We start from the raw sequence: 6000 nt of genomic DNA, 5'->3' as shown, positions 1-6000 counted from the left end.
AGCCCCGGGATCAAGCCCCATGTGGGGCTCCCTGCTCAGCAGGGAGTCTGCTTCGGCTTCTCCATCTCCCCTTGCCCCTCCCCTAGCTCATTTCTTTCTCTCTCTCTCAAATAAATAAAAATCTTTAAAAAAAAAAGATTTTATCAAGTCACCCCTGCCCATCAGAACTGTAGTAATGAATGACAACAAGCTAGGTGGCTAAAACAAGAGAAGTTTATTCTCTCATAGTTCTGGAAGCAAGAAGTCCGAAATCAAGGTGTCAGCAGCACCACACTCCCTCTGAAGTCTCTGGGAAGAATATGTTCTGGAGTCTTCCAGCTTCTGGTGGTTGCTGGCAATCCTTGGGGTGCCTTGGTTTATAGCAACATAAGTGCAATCTCGGCCTTCCCCTCTGTGTATCTGCTTGTTCCCAAATCTCTCTCATAAGGACATGTCTTTGGATTTGGGGCCCACCCTAATTCATTAGAACCTCATCTTAACTTCACTGCATCTGCAAAAACCCTATTTCCAAATAACATCACATTCACAGTTTACTGAGGGTTAGGACCTCAGCATATCTTCTAGGAGGACACAATTCAACCCACAACCCATCTCACGTAGTCCCCAGCAATATCTCACTTCGTATTTTAATTGCTTTATGTATACCCTCAAAACAGAAATAGATTTCCATAAAGATCTTCACCCATGTTGAGCATGGTGGAGAGATGACTTTTCCGCGTTTTTTTTAGGTTACAGTCTTTTTTTACATAAGCCGGCTTGATATTTATGTTGATTTTGGGAGCAGCCCTGATCTGTTTTTGATGTCTACCTGTACGCCGTCTCTGCTGTGGGGCCAGGCCTTCCCAGAACCTCAGGGAAGGAGCTTCTATCAGGAGCCATCTGGATGAGACAAACCTGTGTTCAGATCCCAGCTCTGCCACTTGGCACTATGTCACCTTGACCGTGCACTTTGTCCCTCTAGGCCTCCATGTATGGAAGGATCGAGCGCTCAAGCCAGTACACGGTAATTACTGGGTACATGTGAGCTATGGTTATTAGTGTCTGCTCATGTGGTCATCACTGGCACTATGACCAGGTTGCTGCTGAGCCTTCTCAGTTTCCGTGTCGTAGGGTCTGCCATGTCTGCCATGTCTGCACACTCTTCCTGGAACACAAGCATTTTCTGTCTGACTCTGCCTCTCTGCTACCCCGTCATTTATTGTCTGGGTTCCCGATGCACCTTGCATGCCTGGATTCTCACCCAGATGTCTGTAGGTTCCCTGCAGGGCCTTGCATGATCTTCCCCTCATGTCAATGGGTGTCCTCTGCTACAGAAACAAGCCGAGGCAGTTTGGTTTCCTCCTTGTGCCCAGTCATATTTCAGTACTCCAAACGTGACCTGCACATCCAGAACTTGCTTTGCGTCTGAGCCCTCCTGCCCAGACATCAGATACTGCCTAGCATTTCCCTTCAGCCAGGCCTTCTGTTCCAAGCACTACGGTTCACTGTGATTTTCCGAAACTTGATGACCTTTCTTGGATAATACCAGGCCCAGCTGCTTTCTCTTAGCCTGTTCAATCTCTTCTCTATTTAAGTCCTGGTGTCAAGAATTGGCTTTGCCAGGATCATCCACATCCCCGGCTTTGAAAGGATTCTTCAGTACCATCTACAAGAATTCTTGGAATAAAAAAACACCCAAATGATGTTTCCCCCCAGTTCAGCAGTTTTCTGCTCCTCAATTACTTTACACTCAACAGAATCAATCATGGGGAATGGGAGGGGAGGAGAGGGGACAGGCGATGCTAAAGTGGTCGGGGGCCATGTGATCATGCACACATTCTCTCCCACTTCTGATCAAGTAGCAAATAATTTATTCCACTTAACAAGGTGAGGGAATCACAAAACTCATTTACATACATTTTATCATGTGTATTTGTTACTTTGGGGTGCCTGCTTACCGGAGTCAAATCCATTAAAGATGACTTTTATCTCTTCTTAATGTCAGAGCCATCTGCTTGACCTCCCTTCATGCATATTCATGGTGTCATTAACAGCGAGGCCATGGCCCTCCAGACAGCAGGCATAGAACAATGGGTCCTCCATGACCTGGAATGGCATGGTAAAAGATCACACTTTAAATGATGTTCCACACAAGGTAAGACTTAGTCCCATGAGTCAGAAATAGCCTCTTTGCCCTACAACACTATAAGTTCTCCTAAATGCTGCCAGACATCTTCAAGCTGGCAGGGACCGGCGCCTTCATTGTTGCCTTCTCCAGGACAAACCTCTTAATTCAAGAAAACAGCCAGAGTTTTAATAAATGCTTAGAAATGCCAAGACTCTGGTTCTGATGAAGGCAGATGTCTAGAGGCAAGATAAAAGATGCCATACTGGGTCTGATCCAGTTTCCCCAGTTGTGTAGCTCATTTCCATGATTTATAACTCATAGTTATCCATGTGGTATTACATGCCTCTAAATAGACCTACATACACACGCAGGCCTATTGAAAAGCCCTACTGTGACATTCCCATACTCAAATTCACAAACTGGTAGTCGTGCTGCTCAAGGACTTGACCTTATCTTACTTTATCAGGAAGAGGGGTGACACAGCCCTAAGAGTGGGAGACCTTTCCCTCTGGGCCCTTAAAGTCACTCAATCTTTCTAATAACAAGAGGGTCTTGGGACCTTCCCAGGGTTGCAACCAATATTTAAGGGTTTGCATACAAGATGGTGCTGAGCTCAAGTTCAGTTTTTTTTGCTTTGGTTTGGGTTTTTTGTTTTGTTTTGTTTTGTTTTGTTTAAAGTAGACTCCGCACCCAGCATGGAGGCCAACCTGGGGCTTGAACTCATGAACCTGAAATCAGAACTTGAGCTGAGATCAAGAGTTGGACGTTTAACCAACTGAGCCACCCAGGCTCAAGCTCAGTTTAAGAAAACAACTCCAGGATGGAATTCCAGAAAACTGGGAGCTTAGCTGTTGTTACTATAGTTGCTTAATTCTTAAAGGATAGCATCTCATGGGAAATCAGATGCCATGGGATATTCACGTGATGGAAGAAATGATAAACTGATGAAGGAATGTAAGGCAGTTGGGAACCAATTTAGAATCCCCCTAAATCTGACTGAGGGTAACAGCTAAGATTTGATCATTTAAAGAACCTTTATTTTTAAGGGGTGCCTGGTTGGCTCAGTTGGTGGAGCATGTGACTCTTGACCTCAGGGTTGTGGAGTTTTGACTGGGTGTCAAGATTACTTAAAAATCTTTTTTAAAAAGAATATTTTTATTGCCTGAAAGAAAATGAGTTTGTGCTAAAGTATAAGCAGTCAAGAAAAGTCTTATTCACAGAACTTACAGAACTGCTTGGCGCATGTGAATTATTTGCTACAATCATGGTAAAGGGGAGAGGCTTGTAATAAAGTGAAGGAAGCTGAGCTCTTCACTTTTTGAGGATGCAGATCTCGGAGCTGAGCTACACAGTAAAATCCACTTATGATTTGGTCTTAGAGGTCTGAGACCGGGACTGAGGTCTCTGACTCAGAGCTGTAGCCTGACATCAAAGGGCATTTCACTCCCTCCCAACACGCTGATGGCCTCCTAAGTCAGTCACCTTTCACATCCCTCTCTTGGGGTGGCCTGTCTGGCCCTAATCCCAGGGCTCTCAAGATCTGGAAGGTTGCTCTGCTAAACAGTGGGGGCAACTGGTGGTCATTCACTATAAAGTGGGAAAAATTACTTTCTCATACTCCTGGGCCTCTCAGCAAGGGTGACAAAATGAAACATGAGTTTCACTCTGCTTCTGAATAAGTAAAAACCTATTAGCCTACAATTCTTAATTACATTTTTTTCTACATCTTCTCTCCCTACCAGGAATGGAGACTATTTTAATCTCCCCTTTCCTTGAAACCAGCGTCTATCCCTGTATTCTCAAGAGTGTTCCTTATGTCAGAGAACTGTCATCAGGGGGGTTATCTTTATCTTCATATTGTCCAATAACTAGTGTGCATTGACTTAGCTACACTGCATGCAGGACTTTGAAAAATGTGTGGCCAATCCTAATAGTCAGCCCCAATTTATTCATTTGATCTCTTAGCCAATGTTTCTACAACTCTCTCTCACTGTGCTATGGCTTACAGATTCAGAGCTACAAATACACCACACGTACCCTCAAAAAGTTGAGATTCAGACAGAAAGAGGAGGGGGTAGAAAAGTTTAAGATAAGTCAGGAAGATTAGCTACCAGATATGGAATATAATTTCAGGAGTTGAAGAAAACTTATGAGAGCCTCCATGAAAGACCTGAAGTTCCTATATGTCCTTAAAAATATTCTATACTACAAAAATAAGGAAAATTCCCTAAAGGGATTCAGAAGGGAAAAAAGGGACAAGTTTCCCAAATAAAAACAAAAATTAGATTCCACAGTGCTATTTAGAAGATAATGGTGCATTATTCTCAGTTTTTTTTAAATTTTTTTATTGTTATGTTAATCACCATACATCATTAGTTTTTGATGTAGTGTTCCATGATTCATTGTTTGTGCATAACACCCAGTGCTCCATGCAGAACGTGCCCTCTTTAATACCCATCACCAGGCTAACCCATCCTCCCACCCCCCTCCCCTCTAGAACCCTCAGTTTGTTTCTTGGAGTCCATCGTCTCTCATGGTTCGTCTCCCCCTCTGATTCCCCCCCTTCATTCTTCCCCTCCTGCTATCTTCTTCTTTTTTTTTTTCTTAACATATATTGCATTATTTGTTTCAGAGGTACAGATCTGAGATTCAACAGTCTTGCACAATTCACAGCGCTTACCAGAGCACGTACCCTCCCCAGTCTCTATCACCCAGTCACCCCATCCCTCCCACCCCACCCCCCACTCCAGCAACCCTCAGTTTGTTTCCTGAAATTAAGAATTCCTCATATCAGTGAGGTCATATGATACATGTCTTTCTCTTTTTGACTTATTTCGCTCAGCATAATACCCTCCAGTTCCATCCACGTCGTTGCAAATGGCAAGATCTCATTCCTTTTGATGGCTGCATAATATTCCATTGTATATATATACCACATCTTCTTTATCCATTCATCTGTTGATGGACATCTTGGCTCTTTCCACAGTTCTCAGTTTTGAGAGGAAAAGATTATAACCCAAGAATTCTCTTCTCAAATTGTTAGTAAATAAAAATATGGATATGACATTCAGTTAAATTTGAATTTCAGATAAATAATGTATATGTTTTTAGGATAAGTATCTCCCGTGTAATATTTGGTACATACTTATCCTACAAACATATTTATTGTTTATCCGAAATTCAAGTTTAAATGAGATCCTGTATTTTATCTGTCAACTCCAATATAAAAAACATATATATTTCAGACATTAAAGAACTATAAGATTTACCACACCACATTGTTTTCTACAACAAGTACTTAAGATATTCACAAAGTATACAAAAATTTGAATAAGAAAGTCATGATTTAAGGGGTTAAGGACTAGCAGTGAGCACTCAAACTAAATTCAAGAAACCAGTGTAAATATGGTTAACATTCTAGGAGAAACTACATATTATTAAAAAGTAATCATTTAAAAGGAATAGAAATCCTGACAATTTGGAGTCTCTAACCGTCCCAAGAAGTGGATGCAATCAGTGGCTGGGGACAAATTTTTTGTATATTCAGAGCATATTTCACACCGTGTTGCAAGGTTAGAAAGAGGAATGATAACACACCCTATTTTGTAGAGTGCTGTGTATATACTATGCCATTTTGTTCTCACATAGCCCTGGCAGAGCTGAGAAAATTAATAATAATAATAAGGCAGGCAAGCACACATTTCTCACCTACACAGTTGGAAAATGAGGCCAGGAGAGCTTGAATGGATCACCCCATGTTTAACTCCTAGTAAGTAGCAAGCTCTTGTCTTCAAGTTCAGGGGGCTATTCCAAGCCAAAGTGAGATATTCTGTTGGGGTTAGCCGACCCTCAAATCCAGCTTATTGTTACCTAAGAGGTCTGAGAAGCCACTC

This window comes from Phoca vitulina, unplaced genomic scaffold (genome assembly GCF_004348235.1).
Source record: "Phoca vitulina isolate PV1807 unplaced genomic scaffold, GSC_HSeal_1.0 scaffold31, whole genome shotgun sequence".
NCBI lineage: Eukaryota > Metazoa > Chordata > Mammalia > Carnivora > Phocidae > Phoca > Phoca vitulina.
This window is presented reverse-complemented; position numbering follows the sequence as displayed.